General features: G+C 39.3%; 1 protein-coding gene across 6 annotated transcripts in view; it reads right to left on the reverse strand.

The window, feature by feature from the left end:
* CAGE1 (cancer antigen 1) overlaps positions 1-13937 on the reverse strand; it is an 85820-nt gene that overhangs the window by 35684 nt on the left and 36199 nt on the right. The gene's annotated exons all lie outside the window — the stretch shown is intronic.

Genomic DNA, 13937 nt, shown 5'->3' on the forward strand with positions numbered 1-13937 from the left:
GCTTCTTGGTCCCTCCTGCCAGCCTGACATCCACACTCTATGCTAGCCCAGGCAAATGCTGATCTGCTGTCTGACACCATTGATTAGATTGTATTTTCTAGAGTTTTATATAATAGGACCAAACAGTATTTACTCTTGTCTGGGCCTTTCACTTAGCATAATTATTTTGATATTCATCTAGATTGCTTGTGTATAAGTAGTTCATACTTTTTAAAAAAAATTAATGAGGACCATCTGGCATGGCTCAGTGGTTGAACATCAACCTATGAACAGGAGGTTACAGTTCGATTCCTGGTCAGGGCACATGCCCAGGTTGCTGGCTCAGTCCCTGGTGGGGGGCATGCAGGAGGCAGCTGATCGATGATTCTCTCATCATTGATGTTTCTCTCTCTCTCTCCCTTCCTCTCTAAAATTAATAAAAAATATATTTAAAAAATTAATGAATATGTCATTGTATGTCTATCCATTAATCTGTTGTAGACATTTGCATTCCCTTTAGTTTTTGGCTGGAGAAACCAAGATGGCGGCATAGGTAAACACTGGAGTTTGCTGCCTCGAACAACCACTTCAAAAATACAACTGAAAGATGGAACGGACATCATCCAGAACCACAGGAAGGCTGGCTGAGTGGAAATTCTACAACTAGAAGGAAAGAGAAAAGCATACTAAGACTCAGAGGAGGTGCAGTACAGAAATAAAATACTAAGGTACAGAGGCGCATGCGGATCGAGCTAGCGGCTGAGGGCACCGTTGTCGTTTTTAATCGGGAGGGAATCTCAGGCTCTGAGCTCCAGTTCTGTGAGAGTCTCTGGGGACCCAGACTCATACAGGAGAAGTGAGACTGTCTGGCATCGGTCGGAACTCGAGGGCAGCTTTCTCTCGGAGGGGCTTAAGGCAATTACCGAGACACTGAGAAGCACAACCTCTGAGAGCAGCCATAACTGCTAGTCCCGCCCTATTGATCCTGTGGGACCCGCCCCACCCAAGCCCTGCAGAGAGGCTTTTGCTGGAGAGCCTAAGGGAGAGGCTAGATTAGCACCTCCCCAGAAATCCAGGAGCCAATGTATCCAGAGGTCAGAGTGAGACCATCCAGTTTGCAGCTCCATGGAACCATAAAGGACACACTCAGGGGGCAGACCCAGTGAGCACCAAAGCCCCATTGAAACAAGTCTTGCCCCAGAAGGGTGTCTCCAGCACAGAAGTTCTCCCACTGCAGACACAGCTGATTCTCACAGCCAATTGGCCTGGAGGTCAATTCCTCCCAGTGATACCTACAAAAATCAAGGCTTAACTACAACAAGACTGTGCACAAAGATCACAAGGGGGTCACCAAGAGTGTCCTCCTCAGGTAATTGGGGAGGCTGAACCATTGGGCCCTAGAGGACACTTAGCACAGAAAACCACTCTATGAAAACAGGGAAGCATAAAAAATGCGAAGACAAAGAAAAAGGACACAAATGACAGAAATGGAGGAAAGCAAACTACTGGATATAGAGTTCAAACCCACACTTTTAAGGTTTTTCAAGAATTTTCTAGAAACTGCCGATAAACTTAATGAGACCTACAAGAAATCTAATGAGACCCTTGAGTTTGTGGTAAAGGACCAAATAGAAATTAAGCATACACTGAATGAAATAAAGAATATTATACAGAGTTCCAACAGCAGATTAGAAGATCGCAAGAATCAAGTCAAAGATTTGAAATACGAAGAAGCAAAAAACACCCATCCGGAAAAGCAAAATGAAAAAAGAACCCAAAAATACGAAGATAGTTTAATGAGCCTCTGGGACAGCTTCAAGCGTACCAACATCTGAATTATGGGGGTGCCAGAAGAAGAGAGAGAGCAAGATATTGAAAACCTATTTGAAGAAATAATGACAGAAAACTTCCCCTACCTGGTGAAAGAAATACACTTCCAAGTCCAGGAAGCGCATAGAACCCCAAACAAAAGGAATCCAAAGAGGACCACACCAAGACACATCATAATTAAAATGCCAAGAGCAAAAGACAAAGAGAGAATCTTAAAAGCAGCAAGAGAAAGAAACTCAGTTACCTACAAGGGACTACCCATACGACTGTCAGCTGATTTCTCAACAGAAACTTTGCAGGCCAGAAGGGAGTGGCAAGAAATATTCAAAGTGATGAATGTCAAGAACCTACAACCAAGATTACTTTATCCAGCAAAGCTATCATTCAGAATTGAAGGTCAGATAAAGAGCTTCACAGATAAGAAAAAGCTAAAGGAGTTCATCACCACCAAACCAGTATTATATGAAATGCTGAGAGGTATCCTTTAAGAAGAGGAAGAAGAAGAAAAAGGTAAAGATACAAATTATGAACAACAAATACACATCTATCAACAAGTGAATCTGAAAATCAAGTGAATAATCTGATGAACAGAATGAACTGGTTATTATAATAGAATCAGGGGCATAGAAAGGGAATGGACTGACTATTCTCGGGGGGGGGGGGAAGGGATGTGGGGGGTGTGGGAAGAGACTGGACAATAATCGTGCACCTATGGATGAGGACAGTGGGTGGGGGTGAGGGAGGAGGGTGGGGTGGGAATGGGGTGGAGGGGAGTTATGGGGGGGGGGAAAGAGGAACCAATGTAATAATCTGAACAATAAAGATTTAATAAAAAAAAAAAAAGATCTGAGCCCTAACTGGTTTGGCTCAATGGATAGGGCGTCAGCCTGCGGACTGAGGGGTTGCTGGAAGCTGGTCCATCCTTGCTGCTTGACACAGTTGCTGCAGGGAAGAAACGTCTGCACAGCATATGTTCCAAGGGACCTGGTGTATATGGCAGACTGTTCTTAATATGTTTGCTCCCCTTCTTGGCGCTATGTGTTTTAACCAAGGTCACCTCTCCAAGAAAGGTTGTTTCCCCAGGTAGGGATTTTTCCCTAAAGTTAGGGAGGGAATAAAACCCCTTAACTAAGTGTCAGGTGGGTAGTTAATCACTTTAACTATGAACAATCATGCTTAAGCTACATAATCTCTACTCCCTGGAATGGAGATAAGAAACGCCCTATCCTTTGGAATAGAAATTGATAGGATTAAAATCAACTGGTATAAATACAGATGTAACAAGACAATAAAACACAGAACTTCACTGGAGATCATGGCTATTGAACTTGGCTATGATGATCAACTGAAAAAAATTATTTTTCCATTTCTGTAGGTTAGAAGTCTGACGGGGTCTCACTCGGCTAAAGTTGAAGTGTCAGCAGGGCTGTGTTCCTTTCTGAAGGCTTTAGGGGAGGCTGTCAGTTTCTGAAGGCTGACCATATTCCTTGGCTTGTGATCCCCTCCTCTCATCTTTGAATCCAGCAATGTTGCATCTCTGACATTCAGTGGTCGCACATCCCTCTGACATGGCTGGATGCATGTGACTACATTGGGCTCTTCTGAATAATCCAGGATACTCTAGCTCCACATTTAAAGGGCTTTGATTTAAACAGATTTGCAAAGTCCTTTTGTCATATTCTGGAACCAGGGTATGGACATCTCTAGGAGGCCACTGTTGTGCCTACAACTCACCTCTAAGAGGACCACTGAGGCCTCTATCACTTGAGGCATAAGTGGCTTGGCCACACAGTTAAAATATTTGGCTTTATCTTCTTGGATTCCTAAGAAGCTTTTGCTTGCATTAACACTTTTTCCTCAAATGGGTTTTCTTACACTCTGTTAGTGTCAACTTGCAGAAGTGTGTCAAAGCAGAAATAACATTCACTATGCATGGATGGATCAGTCATCAGTATGAACAGCCTCGGGGAGTAGGATAACTAAAGGCTGACTGGTTGATTTCCCAATTATTTATACTAAGTTTTGAGACTGAATACATACAATAAAATATAAATAGCCCTAGCCTGTTTGGCTCAGTAGATAGAGCGTCAGTCCTCTGACTGAAGGGTCCCGGTTTCAATTCTGATCAAGGGCAGGTACTAGTAGCTGGGTTGCAGGCTTGATCCCCAGCCCTGTTCGGGATGTGCGGTAAGCAACCAGTTCATGTTTCTCTCTCTCTGCCTCTTCCCCTCCCTCCCACTTTCTCTAAAAATCAATGGGAAAAATATCCTCAGTTAAGGATTAACCAAAGATATATAAATAAATATAAATAAAATAAAAAACGAACAAGTAAACCAGAATTCACAGAAAGGTGAAGAATGACATGCAGCTATAAAGACAGTTAAACCTACAGTGCCTTCCTGGTAGCTAAAGCAAAACTGAAATGTGGTCAGTTACAAGATTTTTCATTATTCATGCAATGAAAATACAACTGTTTCTAAAGAAAAGCTTTTCCTGGTAGGCCTGAAGTCTCAAAGGAAGTTCTCATCCAAGCAGCACTAAATGAAACAACAATCTCTGTAGTAAATTGAGAAAGATGTTTCCTAGGATTGTTGAGCACATAACACCAAAGCACAACTCAGGAAAAGCAATTGTGTGAGGGCCAAGGCAGCATGTTCCCAGCAGTAGCTTTCCAAGAATAAACACGATCCAGATTGTGACAATTAAGTAGTGAAATGAGCATATGGCCAACACAAAAAATAAATTTATGATCAACACACACAAACAAAAAGAAATACAACAGGATAATAAAACCAGTGTTTCTTCTGTGGAAGGGCATATATATATATTTGATCAAGATGTAAAATGTCTTTTTATTGTGGGTTACTACTAGAAGGATGAAGGGACTGCACAGATAACCCTTCAGAGATGCAAGAGTTCTTAAACAAGTTCTTGCTAAGAGTTGGTCAGCAGATAGATTGATGTTATATCCTCCGACAAGGATCTATAGTGTAAATATTGTTTCTTGCACTGGCCTTTGAATAGGATTTAGAGAAATCAAAACCAAGAAGGTGAGGAATAGGGTTAGAGTATGCTTAAGAGAATGCTTAAGAAAATAAGAAAACAGATGGTAAGATTGGCATCTTCCTGTGGAAACAGGCTCCTCCTGGCTGAACAGCCTCCCACCTCTCTGACATGAATTCTAGTGACCCCAGACTCTTCCTCAGGAGGCTAGTTAGTGGTCCAGAGACCCAGAAACTGTGCCCAAACCCAGGAATGGATGAGTATCTTTCATAGTTCAGAGGGAACATGCATTGGGTTGTGATTTGTGAGAACATTTTTCCTAGAGTTAGTAATTTTCTGCTTTGCAAAATATTTGTTGTTTTCTAATTTTAATGAATATAGCAGATAAATATGCTACCTTTTGAGCATTTTCTTTACAAGTTAGCAGACATAACTTTATTAAAATAATAAATTAATAAATTTATTAATAAAATAATAAATTAGGTAAATGTTTTATGTAATATATAGAGTGCTATAGTGAAGTGGTATGTTTGGGGATAGTATTTCAGTTTTTAATCTTTAACTATTCTAAAATAATGGTTAAAGGATATCTTTTATAATACTGGGTAAAGAATGTATCATTTTTATAAAAAGGCTCCTATTTTACAAAGATGGGATGGATCAAGGAGGAACTTGTGGGATCATTACAATAAGCTCAACTTGAACCCTGCATATCACACTGGTCACTGGATTCTTGATTGCTCTCAACAAATCCCTGGCTTTGATGAAACTTATTAAGAGCTTCTAGGACTAGGACACGTTTTGCACTTGACAACTAAACACCCAAAATGCTAGAGCCAGTCAGAAGGCAAAGGTGGGTTGCTCCTTGTCTCAGGAGGTGAGTGAAGCAGACAGCAGACTCAGAATTGTGAATAAGAACCAAGGGCAAGGGTTCAGGACAGAGCGTCAGAGGAGGTTTGAGCCATCAAATTTAACTCTAGCAGACCAAGTCTTGCTGGCCTAGAGCTCCTTAGAGAATGCAGAGTGAGCCTTCTGGAGCATACTCTGCATTTCAAAAACAAAGAACAATAACAAATCCCTTTTTATTTTGGAAAGTTCAAAACACATACAAAAGTTGAGAGAGTAGTGTAATGAACCTCCCATCATTTCAACAATTATCAACATTTTTCCATTATTTTTTCATCTGTCTCCCCCACACACAAACACACACTCTACTACCTTTTTATTTTCCTGGAGTATTTTAAAGTAGGTTTGCAAACCTAGTCATCATATTAATTCACTAATAACTACTTTTCAATATGTATTGCTAACAGATAAGAGCTTTTAAAAACACAATGATACCACTGTCACATCTATTAAAATTTATAATTTTAAAATATTAATACCCAGACTGTGTTCAATTTTCTACTATTACCTCACAAATATCTTTTTATTTTTGTCTTCAAATTAGGAATTTTATTTGTTTATCTTTCTTTTTTTTATTTTCAAGAAAAAATGATTTTAAATATAATTTTAAGTGCAATATACATTAATGTTCCAAGAAAAATGATTTTAAATGTTATATGCAATAAACATTAACATTTCAAGAAAACAATTTTAAATACAATATCACCTGCAATAAAAATTAATATTTCAAAAAAATTTTAAATATAATAATATCACAAAACAGTACTAAGATAGTATATCACAAAAAGTTGTAGGAAATATTAAAAATCTGCAAATAACAGGATTACTTCTATTATATTCTAAAATATTTTGTTTTCTCTGGCTCTATTTTGGTTCATCAGTTTATGTTGTTCATGTGCTATTTATCTTTCTCCGACTGGCTTATTTCGCTTAGCATAATGCTCTCCAGATCCACCCATGCTGTTACAAATGGCAAGAATTCCTTCTTTTTTACAGCAGCATAGTATTCCATTGTATAGATGTACCATATTTTTTAAATCTACTCATCTGCTGATGGGCACTTAGGCTGTTTCTAAATCTTAGCTATTGTAAATTGTGCTGCTATGAACATAGGGGTGCATATATCCTTTCTGATTGGTGTTTCTGATTTCTTGGGCTATATTCTTAGAAGTGGGATTACTGGGTCAAATGGGAGTTCCACTTTTAATTTTTTTAAAATTAAATCTTTATTGTTCAGATTATTACATTGGTTCCTCTTTTTTTTCCCCCCATAACTCCCCTCCACCCCATTCCCACCCCGCACTCCTCCCTCACCCCCACTCACTGTCCTCATCCATAGGTGCACGATTATTGCCCAATCTCTTCCCACACCCCCCACATCCCTTCCCCCCCCCCCCGAGAATAGTCAGTCCATTCCCTTTCTATGCCCCTGATTCTATTATAATAACCAGTTCATTCTGTTCATCAGATTATTCACTTGATTTTCAGATTCACTTGTTGATAGATGTGTATTTGTTGTTCATAATTTGTATCTTTACCTTTTTCTTCTTCTTCCTCTTCTTAAAGGATACCTCTCAGCATTTCATATAATACTGGTTTGGTGGTGATGAACTCCTTTAGCTTTTTCTTATCTGTGAAGCTCTTTTATCTGACCTTCAATTCTGAATGATAGCTTTGCTGGATAAAGTAATCTTGGTTGTAGGTTCTTGACATTCATCACTTTGAATATTTCTTGCCACTCCCTTCTGGCTTGCAAAGTTTCTGTTGAGAAATCAGCTGACAGTCGTATGGGTAGTCCCTTGTAGGTAACTGAGTTTCTTTCTCTTGCTGCTTTTAAGATTCTCTCTTTGTCTTTTGCTCTTGGCATTTTAATTATGATGTGTCTTGGTGTGGTCCTCTTTGGATTCCTTTTGTTTGGAGTTCTATGCGCTTCCTGGACTTGGAAGTGTATTTCTTTCACCAGGTAGGGGAAGTTTTCTGTTATTATTTCTTCAAATAGGTTTTCAATATCTTGCTCTCTCTCTTCTTCTGGCACCCCTATAATTCGGATGTTGGTATGCTTGAAGCTGTCCCAGAGGCTCCTTACACTATCTTCGTATTTTTGGGTTCTTTTTTCATTTTGCTTTTCCAGATGGGTGTTTTTGCTTCTTCGTATTTCAAATCTTTGACTTGATTCTTGCGATCCTCTGGTCTGCTGTTGGGAGTCTGTATAATATTCTTTATTGCAGTCAGTGTATGCTTAATTTCTAGTTGGTTCTTTTTCATAACATTGAGGGTCTCACTAGATTTCTTGACGATTTCACTACAGCTATCAGCGGTCTCACCAGTGTTTTTGAGGGCCTTCCTAAATTTATCGGCGGCTTCTAGACAGTTCTTGAGAGACCTTAAAAGTGTGGTTTTGAACTCTATATCCAGCAGTTTGCTTTCCTCCCTTTCTGTCATTTGTTTCCTGTTTTTTTGTCTCGGCATTTTTGTGCTTCGCTGTGTTGACAGAGTGGCTTTCTGTGCTAAGTGTCCCAATTACCTGAGGTACACACTCTTGGTGCACCCCCTTGTGGGCTTTGTGCACAGTCTTGTTGTAGTTAAGCCTTGATTGTTGTATGTAAATCTGGGAGGATTTGACCTCCAGGCCAATTGGCTGTGAGAATCAGCTGTGTCTATGGTGGGAGAACTTCTGTGCTGAAGACACCCTTCTGGGGCAAGACTTGCTTCAGAGGGGCTATGGTGCTCACTGAGTCTGCCCCCTGAGTGTGTCCCTTATAGATCTGAGTAGTTGTAATTGGATGGCCCCACTCTGACCACTGGGTACACTGGCTCTTGGATCTAAGGAGGTGCTAATTTAGCCTTTGCCTAAGGCTATCCAGCAGAAGCCAGCTGTAAAGCAATGTAAGTTGCCCTGGGGCCTTGGGGCAGCTGCAGTTTGTTAAGTTATTTTCAGATTACAAAGGGCTGGGCCTTTCATATGCAAAAGCCTCTGTGCACGGCTTGGGCGGGGCAGGGTATCAGGGGATCAACAGGGTGGGCCGAGCGAGCCAGCAGTATGGCTGCTCTCAGTCCTGCCTTCAGAGGTTCTGGCAATCGCTGAGAGTGCCTCCGAGAGAAAGCTGCCCTCGAGTTCCGACCGATGCCAGACAGTCCCGTTTCTCCCGTGTGAGTCTGGGTCCCGAAAGACTCGCCTGGGACTGGAGCTCAGAGGCTGAGACTCCCTCCTGATTGAAAAAGACAACCGTGTCCTCAGCCACCAGCCCTCTCCACATGTACCTCCACACCTTTGTATTTACTTCAGGACCGCACCTCCTCTGAGTCTCGGTATGTTTTTCTCTTTCCTTCTAGTTGTAGAAATTCCACTCAGCCAGCCTTCCTATGGTGCTGGATGATGTTCGTTATGTCTTTTAGTTGTATTTTTGAAGTGGTTGTGCGAGGCAGCAATCTCCAGTGTTTACCTATGCTGCCATCTTGGTTTCTCTCAAGCCCATTTTTAATTTTTTGAGGAAACTCCATACTGTTTCCCACAGTGGTGGCACCAGTCTGCATTCCCACCAGCAGTGCAAGAGGGTTCCTTTTCCTCCACATCTTCGCCAGCACTTGTCCTTTGTTGATTTGTTGATGATAGCTATTCTGACAGGTGTGAGATGGTACCTCATGGTGGTTTTGATTTACATCTCTTGGATGATTAGTGACTTTGAGCATGTTTTCATGTCTCTCGGCCTTCTGTAGGTCCTTTTTCAAAAAGTGTCTTTTGAGGCCCATTGCCCATTTTTTTGATTGGATTGTTTATCTTCTGTTTGTTAAGTTCTATGAGTTCCCTGTAAGTTTTGGTGATTAAACTCTTATCATAGATAACTTGGCAAATATGTTTTCCTATGCAGTGGGCTTTCTTGTTGTTTTGTTGATGGTTTCTTTTGCTGTGCAGCTTTTTATTTTGATGTAGTCCCATTTGTTTATTTTCCCCTTAGTTTCCATTGCCTTAGGAGCAGTATTGGCAAAGATATTGCTATGACATATGTCTGATATTTTGCTGCCTATGGATTCTTCTAAGATTTTTATGGTTTCCTGTCATATATTTAGGTCCTTTATCCATTTTTAGTTTGTTTTTGTGTATGGTGTTTTTGCACATATCTGTCCAATTTTCCCAACATCATTTATTGATGGAAATATCTTGACTCCATTGTATGCTCTTGCCTCCTTTGTCAAATATTAATTGAGCATACTGGCTTGGGTTGACTTCTGGGCTCTCTGTTCTGTTACATTGGTCTATATGTCTGTTCTTGTGCCAGTGCCAGGCAGTTTTAAGAACAGTGGCTTTGTAATATAGCTTGATATCTGGTATTGTGATCCTTCCAACTTTGTTCTTCTTTCTCAGGATTGCTGCAGCTATTTGGGGTCTTTTTGTATTCCAAATGAATTTTTGAAGTTTGTTCTATCTATGAAATATTCCATTTGTATCTTAATTTGGATTGCATTGAATCTATAGATTGCTTTGAGAAGTATGAACATTTTAATGGTGTTGATTCTACCAATCCATGAACACGGTATATTCTTCCATATGTTTATGTCTTCCTCTATCTCTTTTTTCAACATCTTATAGTTTTCTGAGTACAGGTCTTTTACTTCCTTAGTTAAGTATATTCCTAGGTATCTTAATTTGTTTGTTGCAATGGTAAATGGGATTTTTTTTTTTTTTTTAGTTTCTCTTTCTGTGAGTTCATTAGTGTATAAAAAAGCCATAGATTTCTGGTTGTTAATTTTGTGTCCTACTACATTGTTGAATTCATTTATTTAATCTAGTAATTTTTTGATGGAGTCTTTGGGGTTTTCTATGTACAATATCATGTCATCTGCAAATAATGACAGTTTTACTTCTTCTTTACCAATTTGGATGCTTTTTATTTCTTCTTCTTGTCTGACCGCTATGGCTAGCACTTCCAGTACTATGTTGAATAGGAGTGGTAAAAGTGGTATCCCTGTCTTGTTCCTGTTCTTAGGGAAAATGGTTTTAGTTTTTGCTCACTGAGTATGATGTTGGCTGTAGGTTTGTCATATATGGCCTTTATCATGTTGAGATATGCTCCCTCTAGTCCCACTTTGCTGAGAGTTTTTATCAAAAATGGAGGGTGGATTTTGTCGAATGCTTTTTCTGCATCTATCGATATGATCATGTGATTTTTGTCTTTCAATTTGTTTATGTAATGTATCACATTTATTGATTTGTGAATATTGTACCAGCCTTGCATCCCATGAATAAATCCCACTTGATCATGGTGTATGATCTTTTTAATATATTGCTGGATGTGGTTTGCTAATATTTTGTATCTATGTTCATCAGGGATATTGGCCTGTAATTCTCTTTCTTTGTAGTGTCTTTATCTGGTTTTGGGATTAGGATAATGCTGACCTCATAAAAAGAGTTTGGAAGTGTTCCTTCCGCTTGGATTATCTGAAATAGTTTGAGGAGTATAGGTGTTTTTTTTCTTTGAATGTTTGGTAAAACCCCTCTGTGAAGCTGTCCAAACCTGGGCTTTTGTTTGTGGGAGTATTTTTATTACTGGCTCTATTTCATCAGTAGTTATTGGCCTATTCAGGTTTTTTGATTCTTCCTGATTCTGTTTTGGGAGATTGTATTTTTCTAGAAATTTGTCTATTTCATCCACATTGACCAGCTTGTTGGCATATAGTTGTTCACAGCATTTCCTTACAATCCTTTGTATTTCTGTGGTTTCAGTGATTACTCCTCCACTTTTGTTTCTGATTTTATTTATTTTGGTCCTCTCTGTTTCCCGATGAATCTGGCTAATGGTTTATCAATTTTGGTTATCCTTTCAAAGAACCAGCTCTTGGTTTCATTGATTTTTAAAAAAATATATTTTATTGACTTTTTATAGAGAGGAAGGGGGAGGGATAGAGACCTAGAAACATCGATGAGAGCGAAACATTGATCAGCTGCCTCCTGCACACCCCCTACTGGGGATGTGCCTGCAACCAAGGTACATGCCCTTGACTGGAATCGAACCTGATACACTTCAGTCCGCAGGCCAATGCTCTATCCACTGAGCCAAACTGGTTAGGGCTCATTGATTTTTTGTACTTTTTTGTCTCTGTTATTTATTTCTGCTCTAATCTTTATTATTTCCGTCATTCTACTTACTCTGGGCTTTTTTTGTTGTTCTTTTTCTAGTTCTTTAGGTTGTAGGGTTAAATAGTTTATTGCTGATTTTTCTTTTTCTTTTTTTTTAGGTATGCATGTAGTGCTATGAACTTCCCACTCAGAACTGCTTTTGCTGCGTCCCAGAGAATTTGGGTTGTTGTGTGTTCATTTTCATTTGTTTCAGGAAATTTTTTTATTTCTTTCTTGATCTCATTGGTAACCTATTCATTGTTTAATAAGATGCTATTTAGCCTCCATGTGTTTAAATGTTTCTAGGTGTTTTTATTGTAGTTCACTTCTAATTTCATTCCACTGTCATCTGAGAAGATGCTTGATATAATTTCAATCTTCTTGAACTTGTAGAGACTTGTTTTGTGTCTTAACATGTGGTCTATCTTTGTGAATGATCCATGTGAACTTGAGAAGAATGTATATTCTGCTGTGTTGGGGTGAAATGTTCTATAAATGTCAATTAAATCCACCTGATCCAGTGTGTCCTTTGGAGTCTCAGCTTCCTTGTTAAGTTTTTGTCTCAAAGATCTATCCAGTGCAGTCATAGGGGTATTAAAGTCCCCTACTATGACTGTACTAGTATTGTTGATCTCTCCTTTAAAGTCCTCTAGAAGTTTTTTCATATATATTTAGGTGTTCCTATGTAGGGTGCATATATGTTTACCAGAGTTATATCCTCTTGTTAGACCAATCCCTTTAGTATTATGTAATGACCTTTGTTGTCTCTTGTGATAGCCTTCATTTTAAAGTCTATTTTGTCGAATATGAGTATTGCTACTCCAGCTTTTTTTTTCCCATTTGCATGGAAAATTTTTTTCCATCCTTCCACTCTCATCCTGTGTGCGTATTTTATTTTGAGGTGGGTCTCTTGTAGACAGCATATAGTTGGGTCGTGTTTTTGCATCCATTCTACTACTCTACGCCTTTAAAAAAAATACATTTTATTGATTTTTACTGAGAGGAAGGGAGAGGGATAGAGAGTTAGAAACATCGATGAGAGAAACATCGAACAGCTGCCTCCTGCACACCCCCTACTGGGGATGTGTTCGCAACCAAGGAACATGCCCTTGAGTGGAATCCAACCTGGGACTTTTCAGTCCACAGGCCAATGCTCCATCCACTGAGCCAAACCATCAGAGCTACTCTACACCTTTTGATTGGAGCATTTAGTCCATTTACATTTAGGTTTATTACTGATAGGTACTTATTTATTGCCATTATATTTTTGTATGGCTAGGTTTCTCCTTTGTTTCTTCTCATTACAACAATCCCTGTAGCATTTCTTGTAAAGCTGGCTTGGTGGTGATGTACTCCTTTAGCCTTTTTCTGTCTGGGAAGCTCTATTTGACCAACTATTTTGAATGATAGTCTTGCTGGATATTATAATCTTGGTTTGAGATCCTTGTTTTCCATTACCTTGAGAACTTCATGCCAATCCTTCTGGCCTGTAGAGTTTCTGATGAGAAATCAGGTGTCACTCTTATGGAAACTCCTTTGTAGGTAATGGTTTTCTTTTCTCTTGCTTCCTTTAATATTCTTTGTCTTTAATTTTTGGCATTTTAATTATGTGTCAGGGTGTGGGCCTGTTTGGGTTCTTCTTTTTTGGGGTTCTCTGTGGCTCTTGAACTTGAGTGACTTTTCCTTTACCAGGTTAAGGAAATTTTCTGCCATCATTTCTTCAAATACCTTCTCTATGCCTTTCTCCCTTTCTGGCACACTTGCTATTCTAATATTGTTACATTTCATGTTGTCCCACAGCTCCCTTAAGCTGTCCTCCTATTTTTCAATTGTTTTTTCTTTTTGGCTTTTTGATTGAGTGATATTTTCAACTCTGTCTTCTAATTCACTGATTCGATTCTCAGCTTCCCCTAATCTGCTGTGTATTCCTTCCAATGTGGTCTTTATTGTGTTGTAATTCTTTATCTCATCCTTTTTTCATAGTTACTATATCGTTTTTCATGCTGTTGAGCATCTTTACCATCAATCCCTGAACTCTGTTTCAGATCAGTTTCTCATCTCTGCTTCATTTATCCCTTCTTATGGAGAATTCTCTAGTTCTTTC

Source organism: Myotis daubentonii, chromosome 3 (assembly GCF_963259705.1).
Source record: "Myotis daubentonii chromosome 3, mMyoDau2.1, whole genome shotgun sequence".
NCBI classification, from domain to species: domain Eukaryota; kingdom Metazoa; phylum Chordata; class Mammalia; order Chiroptera; family Vespertilionidae; genus Myotis; species Myotis daubentonii.